General features: G+C 43.7%; 1 protein-coding gene and 1 long non-coding RNA gene across 6 annotated transcripts in view; one reads left to right on the top strand and one right to left on the bottom strand.

The window, feature by feature from the left end:
- Positions 1–1,110, bottom strand: part of LOC135399286 (uncharacterized) — a 32,995-nt gene extending 31,885 nt beyond the window's left edge. The window contains exon 1 of the long non-coding RNA XR_010424235.1: positions 1,026–1,110. This is a non-coding gene — a long non-coding RNA (uncharacterized LOC135399286). The remainder of the gene's footprint in view (positions 1–1,025) is intronic.
- The window catches only part of LOC135399284 (myelin transcription factor 1-like protein), a 143,826-nt gene that overhangs the window by 69,157 nt on the left and 60,228 nt on the right, over positions 1–14,441 (top strand). For all 5 annotated transcript variants that reach the window (XM_064631125.1, XM_064631124.1, XM_064631122.1 and 2 more), the window contains exon 3: positions 5,602–5,691. The gene's annotated coding sequence lies outside the window, so the exon portion shown is untranslated. The remainder of the gene's footprint in view (positions 1–5,601; positions 5,692–14,441) is intronic.

The following is a 14,441-nucleotide window of genomic DNA, read 5'->3' as shown; positions in this document are numbered from 1 at the left end:
GAGGTCCTGAAGGTCCTGAGGGGCGCTGTGAAAATCTCTGGCTGAGAAATAGCACGTCGTGCTTCGAAAACGTTCTAATAGATTACTTAATTGACCTGCAAGAAAGGAGGTTTAATGCAGGATACAGGCTATGGACAGTGCAGCTACAAAAAAAAATTGAAAAAGAAGAAGAAATAAACACAGATACTCTCGAGCGGCGAATACCCATGGGAACCACAACGATAAGCTAAGCTATGAGTACGTTATTTTCACGAGACAAACGGATGTCTTCCAAAAGCATTTGTTGCACTTAACAGGATGTAGAAGGCGAAATGACCAAACAGAAAGCTCGGTGTACAATTTTGTAAGATTAACAGCTCTCATCTCGTCGTGACGTACACCAGTCAGAAGGCCCTACGGGTTGTTTTGATGCACCGCGGTAAAAATAAATTATTATTGTTAGTATCGTCGTGAACGTAGTTGCTGTTGTGTTGATGTTGTCCCGTATTTGGTATGAGTAATTTTGCATAACAGCAATTGCGGTAAGTGAATTAAAGTTCCGTTCAGTTACGTAAAGTTCCATTCAACTCGTGAATCATTATGGCAGAATTCATTCTCCGTGGAGACTTCTTCGCGTCCCCTTTTGGGTAACAATACTTAACATCATCTACTGCTCGCTTTCTCGCGTTTCCATTACAGAGCAACTCCACTGACAGATTTTCTGACACAGAATAAGAACAATATTCTCTCGACTCCTGTAGCTTCCTGTTGTCGCCTTGGCAAACGTTTATTTATTTATTTATTTATTGTCAGTGCCCACCAACAGCTGAAGCGTACACGGAGGTGCACTCTAATTATTACAAAACACTAATACAGTAAAGAATACAGATAAAACAGAAAAAGCGCTAAGCAACATTAGACACACAAACAAGAATTGACATGAAGATAAAAAAGCAAGGCGCGAAAAGACACTAAGAAGAAGAGAAGACGGGACAGGCACTACTCCAACGAACAGTTTAATGATATATAAAAACCAGAGCACCAACCGCAGTACGCAGGCGCACAGCCTCCAAACCAGTCACCCAACCTCGGCCCATGAGCGCACGAGCTCAGCCAGACACAATCGCTGCCGCCTCGACAACATCCTCTTCTCCCGCGATAACAATGACACAGAAGTTTTTCTCACACATCGACTGCCTCTATCCCCGATAAAAAACGCTTCAGATAGCTCCCGCGCACGCTTATCTCTGCTCCTAGCTAGCACGACGACAAAATAGCGAAGTGCACTTACATTTGGTAACATGCATGGTAAGAATAGACAGCAGTTCTAAAAACCTTATAATCAGAAAGAGATATCAACATCATTATTTTGGTAGTCATTGTAAAAACACTAGAACAATCGGAGGAGATATATAAGGGAAACCAGGGTAAAATGTAGAAGGAAACCTAGTTAGCCTTGGAGGGGCGTAAAAGCAAACTCCAGACAAAAGTGCGGGAGCATCCATTGTTCCATGAACAAGCTTGTGAAAAAATATCATATCACGCAGCTGTCGTCTATTACTTAGGGGCATCATGCTTAGCTTAGATAGAATATTGTTATAGCTGAACTACCACGTCCGACTCAGAAATCTGTCGTAAACAATTCTGACAAGTCTTTTGTATAGTTTCCAAATGGTCCGACGATGATTTAGATAAGCTGATCCAAACTACAGAAGAAAACTCCAGTTTGCTTCTCACAAGGCTATAATACAGACTAAGAAGTGAATGCATATTCTTGAATCCCTTAGAGATACGAGAAATAAACCCCAGAGATCTCATACTAGCAGAGTACACATACGAAACATGGTGATTGAACTTCAATGCACTATCGAAAAAGACACAAAGATCACGGATAACCTCAACTCTCTTTATAGACAAGTTATCAAGAACATAATTAAATTGTGCTATTCGGGTCTTCTTCCGTGTGAACGATACAATTTTAGTCTTGGACACGTTCAGACACAATGCGTTAACTTTACACCAGTTCTTATACTCTACTGCATCCTCTTGCAGCAATAAACAATCCTCCATAGTTGAGAGGGAACGAAAGATTTTTACATCGTCCGCAAATAAGAGTACACCAGACCGCTTAACAACATTTACAAGGTCATTAATAAACATTAAAAACAAGAGCGGTCCTAAGTTACTACCCTGAGGTACGCCAGAGACAGAAATGAATGGATCAGATGACGCAGTGCCAACTCGTACAATGTTATACCTCGGTCCGAAACATAGCTCTTCAATAACGTGCAGTACTCTTCACGCAAACCATAGAGTTGTAATTTCGAAAGAAGTAACTCATGATTAACTTTGTGAAACGCCTCAGTAAGGTCGAAATAAATTGTGTCCACTTGTTCACGGTTACAAATGAACGGGACCGTATAGCTCACGAATGTACACAGATTCGATTCCACAGATCGATTTCTCATAAATCCACATTGCTCAAGGCAATTTTTTTCTACAAAAGTAGTTATAGAAACGTTCATAGAGAATAATCTCAAATGCTTTCGAGAACGCACAAAGTAAAGAAACCGGACGATAATTGTTAACAATACCAGGAAAATAGGAGCATTGTACCGCATCAGGGATTTATTACTACTTTACCCCTCCCTGTACTACTGTCTATTAGTATGGGGCCCAACCAGTTCCACTAACTATAATAGAATTTATGCTCTGCAAAAGCTAGTACTAAGCCTCATCGTGAACACTTCAGATGTTGTACCAGCAATTTTTTAGCAATTAGCTATTTTACCAATACAGCAGTTATTCACATTAAAGCTGTGCGTACATACATATACAACGTTTTACTCAGGTAGTGTATCAGTGCAATCTCCAAGTAGCCGATATTCACTCCGAAATCCGTATACGTTTACTCTTCCATACAGGAGAACAAATTACAGACTACTAGGTACCTTGTCCCAAACTTTCTAAATAACTGGAGGCACCATTTTGCGGCCTTTTTGAATCCACGTGCCTATAAGAAAAAGTTAATGAATGAGCCGCTTATCAGTATCACTGATCAATGACTGAGGGTGCATTTTATTTTATGTTGACATTATCATGTTAGAAATATAACTGGGATAATGATATAATATGTACCATACACGATACCTACTATTGAATCTGTTGTGTATTATGTATTACTGTAAATGCCGCCATGACTGCTCTGTATAGGGTCAGGTACCTCCTCAGGGTTTCTCCCTTTTGTACCTGATCCTCGTTTCCAATGGAAATGAAATAAAAGGCATACATACAATACAATGATCGCCAGACTTGAAAGCAGGTACAACAATTGCTGATTCCAGGTGATGGGGTAGTGACCAGAACATAATGAAATATTGAAAATATGTGTAAGACTCGTACCAGTAAATCCGTGCAACCCTTGACGATGAAGCTGGGAATACTGTCAACTCCTGACGTAGTTTTCGGTTTCAGTTTCTTAATCGCGCGTCGAACCTCATCCTCATGAACTTCCTTCAAAGGAAAGCAGTCATTACACTGTATAACTGAGGGCTGCACACATACAGATGAAGAAGCAAAACAAGAACTGAAATGGGCAGCAAATAAATTGTACTCACCAGGATAACATTACACTAAGAGAACAGGGTGACCTAGTATCTGATGCCCTTAGGGTGAGCAATTTATTTACGTTGCCCTGCGTTGCCTACGTTGACAACCCATAAGAATACACTTTCCTTTAAAGGATTTTTATTTAAAAAAGGCTATGGGAGAAGCATAGATGTATAGTTTTTGCAGTTGAGTTACACGGACAGCCGGACATCTTGCCGAAGAGCGTATGCAACTACAAGACAAAAATTCATTACTTAACTCTTTAAATAGAGAATTTCGGGCAAGAGCACAAAATCCCCTCGTTAGAGAATTCATTAATAAATTTGAAGTAATTAGTCACCTTGTAGTTACATACTATCTTCGAGAGGATAGGCCGTACAGCTGAACTGCAAAAACGGCATCTACGCTGCTCTCATAACTTTCTTTTCTTTTAATCTATAAAGGATAGAGAAATAAAACGCCTTGTATATTACGCGGTCCGCTTTCAAGCGTGAAGACGCAACAACTTCACCCCGCCTACCGCTATCCCGTGATTGTCAACCACAATCCGCCACAACCTACCATTTACCGTTTGCCCCTGCCACCATCACCGTAGCCTACGGATGGCCCCGACAATTCAGACGACAAGATAGCAGACGACGTTTGCTACGACCCACATAAGCGTTTCTGCTATATAGCGGCGTTTGATTGGCTTATCGCTGTTTGCAGCGCCCCTTGGGATGTATCTGTGACTTAAACGCCTCCGTGCCATCCTTGCACAGAAGAAAAAAGAAAAAAAAGGCAAGGCCGATTGGCAAGGAGGCGAGAAGGCGCGGTTCTTTATGAAGAATAATGGCTTCGTAATGACCGTATACCCGGCGGGGTTGTGCCGCTGAGTTGTCGCGAGAAAAAAAAAAAAAGGAGAAATCAGTGAGCAGCGAGAAAAAGAAAGGCATTTGGGCTTCCAAACGTTTTCGTCAGCATGTTCGAATTCGTAGTCTTAGCAGAGATTTAGCTGTTCTCTCTGTTTCTTTTTCTTCTCTTCTCTTCTTGGGGACGTGTCACGTGGTCTTAGAGCGTGTCATAAACAGATCAACAGCGACGAGTCTTGCACGACTTCTCAAAGTTAATGAAAGCGGTGAACTACGTATCGTGTCCAGCCGTTCCAGCTTGAAAAACAAGAGTGATTTTTTTTAAAGTGGACATTTTAAATATATATTGAAAACACTCCTATATCCAATGGTTACCGCAATCAAAACGTTGTGCAACGGCGTTCGTGTTGATCAAGTTGAGCATCAGTGTTTTTTTGTAAACACTCGCAGTCAAAAAATAAATAAATAAAATTATAAAAATTTTTTCAGCAGTAAAACGCTTTTGGTGGGAAAGTTGTAATACGATCTGTTCCGTGACATAGGTTACAAAAGTTCCTGTTCCATGCGACCGGGTCGTATCGCATTCTTTGTGTGCAATACAACGTCTGCGGCAATTTGAACGAGGGCTCCTGTAAAGTGCTCTTCTTGGCAATAATACCAAATGTGTGGCATACCAAGCTTGACAGGAAGCACGGTTATTTCATTTCATTTAATGGCTATTTCATTTAACAACCGGTTATTTCATTTAACCCACGTATCTTAGCACCATATTAAAGCACCCACATCTGATGCTAGTACACTCTTAGAATAACGGGTGGAGCAGCTACACGTTTTAGGAGGTAATAGTTGTGCCTAAAAAGTCGCATATGTTGTGCCTAAAAAGTTGCAAAGTTCTACCTGCTACCTCACCCTCTGCCACGAATGATAGGGTTACCGCTTCTGATTCGATGAGCGAGAGGCACGTACGCCTTTTTGTAGCAATTTCGATATATGATAATTGCTTTTACCACCCTTTTACACCCTTTATCAGACGCTATGTTGACCTAGGTGGTAACTATTGAAGTTACCACATCCTTTTTTTCTTAGAGTGTACATGCCGCGGTATACGTTACATCCTATATGCGGGTCTCGTATCTTCAATATATTTTTCGTCGACTTTCAGGCTGACTCGGGAACCAACCTGTCGAATGAGTGCCCTGTGTGACAACACATCCCAGAGCACCGCACCCGATGTTGGGATCTCCATGCGAAGGTGAGTATGCATATCGGCGCCTCGGTCTTGCCGGTTACTTTATCACTTACGTTTGAGCGCTCTACCTGTCGAAGTCTCTCTGTGTGTTGAGGACTGCCGGTCGCTAACAGCACCATAGGGCCGGGTTTACAGTCAGGATAACAACATACCGACGGTAACCCTAATAGTTAAAGGTATTACTCACATCTCTTGAGCCTACAGGTATACAAATGGAATGTGCGCAATGGTCTGCGAAGCAAACACCAATAATCTGACGTTGTGGAGACTGGGGAACTTTTCTTTTCACGAACATTGCTTGCGGGAATCTTCTTACGGTATTGCTTGCGGAAAAAGCTTACGGGAATCGTCGTTCAGGAACCCACGATTTGGAGAAAAAGTAAGCTCGCCATGTTTTAGCGGAGGAGCGCATTTTAAAGAAATACCTTCTGCGGCTTCCCTTCCAGGGCTTCAAAATTGGTCGAAATATTCCCGCCTTCCTGGTCATTAACCGGCCTGATCTCTAGTGTATAGTCTAGTCTAGTCTAAAAGACATGACCTCTAGCCCACGTGACTTAGTCATTAGAAATCTCGCAAGTCACAACCACGCTTTGGGTGTCCGTAGTCATCGTAACTAGCCCCTATCAGCCGCATGGACAGTCACCCGTAGGCACAGGCTCTCTGTGCTTGAGATCGTCTGCAACGATTGGTTCTAGCAGACGACACTCTAGCGAACGTGAGAAAGGAGGCATGGCGCAGGCCGTCTTTTATCTTGAAGACGTTAGTGCCGCACGCGTCCAGACGTGTTTCATACTCTGTGAATTTCACAAAATGCGTTTCGTACAAAATACATTTAATAAAAGTACGGCTGTGTTTAATAAAGAAAAGACAAGAGGTTTTCGTGCGCAAAGCCGTCGGAGAGGCCACAGACGAAAATCGTGAAATTTCCATGTAAAATTTAATATTACTAATCATGCCGTAAAGTAGGAAATTTATACATGTAACATGTATAAATTTATGTATAAATTGTATGTATAAACATGTATAAATTTCGACGTAGGAAATTTATAGTGAGATATCGGCCTCATCCTCAGGATACCGTTTTTCCTTTCTTTCTTTCTTTCTTTCTTTCTTTCTTTCTTTCTTAAGAGGTTAAATTTTTCGTCAATACAACACCACTTTGTCACCAAAAGTACAAGGTAGGACATGCCAACGGGGTGTTGTTATCAACCCCTTCGTGTCTTCGAATTTATATCTACAAGGAACATTTCCCTCGAACAATATGCAACAGAAGAATGATGAACGCGATCTCGAACTCCGAGGCATGGAGCAGAATACAGATTGTGCGAGCTTGTATGTGGCGCCTTAACGTGTGAACGTCGAGCAAAAGTTTGATAGGCTTCTGCTCCGAGGGACGTTCTTCGTGAATTTACGCGAGTTAGGCGCGGGTTTAGGGAAGGAAATAGGCGCGCTGTTCGTGATACCAATATGGATGAACAAGAATCTGCGCTCTTTTTCTTCTTCTTCTTCTTTCGCACGCTTCTCGGTTTCATGACGTGCGTATCCTGGGTGGAGTACGCGAACTTCCCTTGGTACGTGCGTTCCTTGCCTAGAAGTTACGATTAAGTTCAGAGTACGCGAAAGTTTTATGCACCTTTTTCTATCACACTCTTAAAACAGATGGTGGTAACACATGGTGTATGTGGTTCTCTGTCTAGTTCGTTCTGTTTCCTTGCGAGGGCGAGGCTCTGGATTCCACCTCCGCTTCTATTACCGAGCAGTCTGCCTGCCGGTGTGGCGGCATGTTACTCTGGTAGATAGCGCGTCCTGGGCCGACTTCACGGCATAACGCGCTTCTAGCCAACCGTAAATCCGCGTGATATTGTTCTCTTTCGTGGTTTGTTAAAAATTGGACGCGTACGCCTTTTTGTGGCACTTATGCGGTTAGGTCACTTGTCGCAAAAAGGCGTACGCCCTGCTCTTCCTGCGCTCTTAAAACAGCATTCGCCGCATAACACGCTCCTAGTATAAACTAACCATCCCGAATCACATCGTTCTCTCTCCAACGCCAAGGCACGCCTCAAAACGCCAAGGCACACGCCTTTTTGGGACACCTATGCAGTTAGATTAATTCTCGCAGAGAGAGTACGCCCCCACGCTTTCCACAAATCAAGGGTTGTAACGGTACTATCCCGTGCAATGGCGTCGGCGAAGTTCTGTTCTTGGAGTGCAGGATATTTACCAGTGGACGAGTGAAAATCTAGGAAAGTAGAATATGCGCGCAAAGCTCTGCAAATGAATGCAGTACATTGTACTGCACTCTAGAAGCAGGGATTCGCCGTATATAACGCGCTCTACAGCAACCATTGCGCCGAATGATACATGCTGTCGGTACTTCTGAATTGAGAAGACAGAGGGGCGTACGCGTTTTTATGGCAACTAACATATATCCAAATTGCCAAAAAAAGGGGTCGTACGCCTCCCATTTCCAACAGATCACGAAAGAAAACGGTATCATTCTGAATGGCGGTTTGTGCTTAGCGTGCTATGTGGTGAAGTTGCTTTTAAGCGCGCATGCGCAGCTGCAGGTGATATACGGTTCCTTTGTTTAATCGTACGTTATGATAAGACGTAATTATGATAAGACACCCCATCTTCTTTCTACACATTAACTGTAATATATCCTGCTGAGTGGTTGGAAAAACGATAACACACGTTTTATACCAAGAATCATCCTTGTGCATCTCATGTTTTTCTTCGGAGCCGTTTCCGCTTTGTACTTTGCTTCATCGTTCCTCTTGCGTTTCTTGTTTTCTCATGAGGTCTCATTCTTCCTTTCACACCTCTCTGTTTCCCTTTATCTTATTTTGTTTTCTTTTTAGCATGAAGTCACCACCCTTTTTAATTGTTGTCGTGCTTCTTATCGTTGTGTACCATATTAATCCCAACCCATAGTACGACTCTTGCCTAGTGGAGCCCCACGTATGTGCATGGCCTCTGCACTGCGTTAATTCTAATGTGATTCCGAACATGAATTTACGCACAAAATAAGATGTCTTGGAACCGGTCATCTTCACTCCAACTGTGCATACATAACACATCGGGAACTCGAGAACCTCGGAACCCCCAAATACCAGCCTGCCGACTCTCATACTCGCTTCACATATTTCTGTTCTTTTTATATAAATATATATATTTTGACACACATTACAATCACCGACGACAACGGCGAGAACGACAGCTTCCGCCAACGTCAAAGCAGGAACGCCTTCAGCCGCCATGGCCGCCATGCAGCGCTGGCGTCGCTCCCTGCCCTCGAGGCATCAAGTAAACAGCAAACAAAATGCCGTCGTCGTTGCAGTGTGGAAAGAGGTAGAGAGTGGAGGCTGTAATTATAATCCCATCCGCAGGGGGGCTCAGTTGCGCCTTCGCTCGACATTCCTCACTATCGTCATCGCCATCAACCTCTTTCTCTCTCCCGCCTGTCTCCTCCTCTGTCTTTTGCACTCTCTCTGTCTCACGCACGCACACACACGTCTCGGGATTAAAACCCGGAGTTTTCGCCACCAAAGCCCAGGCTTGAAGGGGCGAAAGACCCGTAGGCGGTTTCTAATCCTGAAACCGTGCCGAGTTTTGTTCAGTTTCGTCAAAACGTACCTTAAAGCGTTGCGGGGACGCTGTGCGGGACTGTCTGTTTGTTTCGCAAGATGGGCGAGCGGGTTTCATAACGGGCTGAACGTGCTTTGCAACTTCAAGTGGACATGAACGGACTTCACTCTTTTCCAAAGAAAATGTTAGTCGCAGTTGCAAAAACGTCTGCTTGGTCGTCAGCAATGTCGTCCCCCGCCCGAAGAGTGGTAACTGGCGTTACGTTACGTGACTAGAGCCGTCGTGGAGTGCCCTGTGGCATCATGAAAGGGTCAGAAGTACCTGGTACCCTATTTCAAAGAAGATACAAAAATCTACGACGCAGAAACCGGGGTGTTAACCACAGCGCTGTGTGTGAACTTTTGAGAGGGTCTTGCAAACCTTTACTGGATCGATTTTACTTTTATTACCTTTTACTAGATCGTCGACTAGTTTTGTCACTTTGATCACCGTCCTATAACCAGCTCGCGTGGCGTAGTGGTTAGGATGGTCGCCTTTCACGTCGAGGCTTGGAGGTGAGGCGGGTTTGAATCCCGTCACCGGCTGTGCTGTCTCAGGTTTTCCCTGTGCTTTTTTCCGATAGACTTTCAAGACGAATGTCGACGCAGTTCCTCCTGAAGTCTGCCCAGGACGCATACTAAGCCCCCTGTCCCCCAAACTCCTTCCTGCTGTCCTCTCTCCATCTGCCCACCTGTGTACACCGCCCATAGCCACAGTTGCTTCGCGGCGCTAACACGAAACGAAAACTGTCCTAACGTGATTCTGGCAGAAACTGTAGTTACAAATAGACAAAAACACGCACAACATGAAGCCTTCATTCCAGAAGAACAGCGGAATAAGGCGGTCGCTACACTTCCACTTTTTTATTTTTATTTTTTTTTTTTCGACTAGGTTGTGGTGCTGGTGAAAGGGCTCGTCACGACACGACTGACGCCCTGGGGGAATGTGCGTCCTGGGCCGACTTCTAAGGGAACTGTGCCGACATATGTCTGAAACTGCGGCTAAGTGGTCTTGGGTGGCCAATCTGACTTTGTCGTGACTTAAATACCCTTTTTTTTTTTTTTTCTTCTATTACATCACATCACATCATATTTTTCTGTTTCTAATGTGGGCATATAGCCTTGTAGGTAATGTTTCCTCGACGAACTTTGTGTCCCCTGTCTTCGTGTCTTCTCCTTATGGTCAATGAAATATTACCTAAAAGTTCATTACACAAGCTTTCTTGACTCTTACTTCTTTTGCAAGACATTCGCCAAATATTTCGGCGTAACGCGAGGCCCTCGTTCTGTCTCCTAAGGGAAATTTAGGTTGAACAAGGTGTATCAATATTTTATATATGTATATATTCGTAATAACATCGAATCATTGCTGACAGGAAAATAATAAGGGCAATACAAAAACATAGCAGAAATGCCCTTAAATTGATGTCTGTCCTGGATATCTTGGTTGTGCAAATGTTACGTCACACTTACAACGTAAACAGCCGCGTTTTATATCGTACTGCCTCACTGCCATTCGATTGCACATTGTGACATTTATGGACAAAAATGGAGTACAATTTTTCACATCGCGGCGGCTTTTGGAGCATTGGAGAACCTAACCGACACAAAGTAATGGAATAGTATAATTGAGGCAGCTGTGTTCGTCAGCCTTATCTCGGCAGAATTAGATTAGATACACCTATATGCTCTAAAAACAGAGCTTCACCGCATAGCACGCTCTTAGCCAACCGTCATCACGAATTACAACGTTATCTGCCTTCGTTGAAAACGGGGGGCGTACGCCATTTTTGTGGCAATCTATGGTTCATTTTTAAGAGTGTACGGGAGCAAAGCCGCCCCGGAAAAGCGTCACTCGAAGGATGAATTATACGCTCCTAAAAGACAGCATCAACGCATAACACGTTCTGCTTCACCGCATAACAGGCTGCTAGCCAACCACCAGCCCAAATGACGATCGTTCCCTCCGCTGATTCGTTGAAAACGGGAGTCGTACGCCTTTTTGTTACACCTGTCATGAGTGATAACACAAATCGCACAGATCAGGAATGATAACCACGATATCACCATGCACTGTACCACACTTCACCGCATAACACCCTGCTAGCCAAACCATCATTACGAATAATATCCTTATCTCTCCTGGGTCATCTAAGGTGGGGGCGTACGTCTTTTGTAATATTTTGTGTTATTGGTAATGGTCACAGAAGGGCGTACACTCCGCTCCATCGTCAAATCGCTAAGACAACGTTGTACTCTACACTCTAAAAACATAACCTCACCACGTACACTCTTAAAAATGAACTTCACTGCATAGCACGCCCCTAGTCAACCATCATCTCGAATGATATCGTTATCTGCCCTGATTTGTTGAAAACGGGAGGCGTACGCCTTTTCTGTGACAATTATGAACAGCATAAGTGTCACAAAAAAGGCGTACGCCTCCCGTTTTCAATAAATCAGGGCAGATAACGATATCATTCGAGATGATGGTTGACTAGTGGCGTGCTATGCGGTGAAGTTCATTTTTAAGAGTGTAGCATGCTCTTATCCTATCCCCATCCAGAATGACACCGTTCTGCCCCTGACTGGTTAAAAACGGGAGGCGTACGCCTTTTTTGGAACTGCATTAGCGTTCCAAAAAGGTGTACGCCTCTCTTTTTCCTCAGACGCTGTCAGACATATGTCGGTACAGTTCCCTTAGAAGTCGGCCCAGGACGCACGTTCCCCGCAGAGCGTTAGTCGTGACGATGCCCACCTCTGTGAGGCAGACAACGGCGAGCTCTTTCACGAGCACTACCACCACCATCTGTTTCTAGCTTGTAAAAACCGAGCTTCACCGCACAACACGCTCAGAACGAACCGCCGTTCAGAAATATGTCGTTGTCTTACCTTATTTATCGAAAATGGGAAGCGTGCGCCTTTTGGTGACAATTTAGATACCTATGAGTCTTCACAAAAAGGCGTACGCCCCGCTGTCTCCTCAAATCACATAACTACATCACTCGGCGCAAATCGTGTTACGCGGTGAAGTTCTGGAGGAGATCTAAAGCCAGGTTTTTATGTGAACTCTAAGGACAAAACTTCCCCGCATAACCCATTTAAGGCTGGCGAAAGCAATCATACGTATCTCTCTTCTGATTTGCTGGGGACGGAGGGCGCACGCCCTTTCTTGTAACACTTTGCGTATGTGCGGAGCGTTACACGCGGGGATTTCTCTATATACCCCGGGGGCCGCACACCCAATGTTTTTTTTGCAACACCCCTGTCCCTGAAATTCCTGAGATTGCCTAATACAGCTCGGCTATATTAATACCCATACCCATTCATCATCTTAAAACTGCCGCTGGCGATGAAACTCCACATTCATCATCTCCTAATCAAGTTGTTGTTGTTGGTGGGGGTGTATACCCATAAACGTATCCCCTCCACCCGGTAGCTCGGCACCCCCGCAGAGCAATGATCACACATACCTGTTACACATACGAGAGGGCAGAGGGAATTTTTTCTGTTCTCATTTTCATTTCTATTCTCTCAATGCGCAACGAGAGTACGCTTTCGTTACTATTAATTAATCCGCTCCCGATTATTATTTAATTATTATTATTAATTTGGAAACATATTCCACACAAGGGATTTTCAAATCTGAATGAGTGTTCAGAGTTCTTTTATGAGCAATTATCACTTGTAGTTCACCTTGCTCCACCCACAAGTTAATAGTTCATTGCCTGAGACTCCTACCAACTCGGTGGTAAAATAAACTCTTATTATTATTAATGGGACAGCTTGGGGTACGAGCAGAATTGCGATATATTACATATATTAAATCTGGTGAGCTTCGCGTCAGTTAATAGTAATATTAACAATTAAGTAATATGTAATATTAATAGTAGCATTCACATTATTTCAGTTAGTCGAAAAATTGACTCGCTTAGCCCACAAATTAGTCGTCATAGCTAAAATTACATTGATTCCAAAAGTATAGCTCACCGCACCTCAAAATATCTCGGAAAAAAGTATCGCGAGAGTAACAAGTTATGAGTATTTCAGTGTTTATAATCATAACTCGAGTGATCCACGTCCAGTGTGTCTCTGTACAAGGATCTCGCGTGCTGCGTGCGCTATGGAGCCAGAGCTGCGTGCGCTTCGAGAAGGATCAGTAATAAAGAGGGCCAAATAAAATACAAGAAAAAGGAAGAGTATTGGAGCGACGGGCTGAAAGGGGTTCCCGCGGAATTCAGGGAGCCTGGCTGTTAAGAGGCGAGCGGGGCATGCGCTCTCTTGCCCCCCTCTTCCCTTTATCAGAAGAGAGGCTCACATCGACCAAAGGGAAGGAGGAAAGCATTTGCCGGTTGCCAAGGGTGACGCTGCTGCTGCTGCTTGGAATGATGGGGGTAGAGGGGTGACTGTGTGGTGACGATTGCGGTGGTCCGAGTGGTCTCCGGGTGTTTCTATGGTGGCGAGGTGACTTCCACTATTGCCATTTTTCAGAATCTAGAACTTTTTGAGAGACATTAGATATTTATCCGAGATCTATATAGTTTAACAGGCATATTTTATCATATCATGTCTTTGTTTATATCAAGCATATTATTTTAGTATAAACATCTGATTTTTAACTAGTCACAATTTTACCATAGTTTTGGCGCATTTTAGCCTGAGTTGCTTTTGCGCCAATAAAATTCAATGGTCATCATCATCATCATCGTGTCGTGTGTAAAACGTACGCGGCCGTCGTAGATTGGACCCGTTGGGAATTTTATAAAAGAAACGTAGACAGCAGAGAGAGTGTATAGTGCGACTTCATTGGCCAAAGACACCCGTGACGTCATGAAGGAAGGACATGGAACGAAATGACTGGCCGATTGGAGGGCTGAATGTAACGTGAAACCACAGTTGCAGACGTTTCCACGCAGGAGATAAATGTCACCGGTGTAACATTATGCATCCGCCCTCTCTAAACCATTTTTAATGACTAATCAACTTAACCACACAGCATTCGCCAGTCCATCTGACCGCTAAAAAGTTGGTAAAAAGATAAAAACACTGAAGCTACTGTTCATTAACGTACAAGTTTTCTTGCAGTAGTCTGCATCTCGTCAGGTGCCTGACCAAATGCAGAATACT

The sequence above is a fragment of the Ornithodoros turicata genome, chromosome 6, assembly GCF_037126465.1.
Source record: "Ornithodoros turicata isolate Travis chromosome 6, ASM3712646v1, whole genome shotgun sequence".
Lineage (NCBI taxonomy): Eukaryota > Metazoa > Arthropoda > Arachnida > Ixodida > Argasidae > Ornithodoros > Ornithodoros turicata.
Note: the sequence above shows the minus strand (reverse complement) of the source record. Positions and strands in the feature narration are given on the sequence as shown.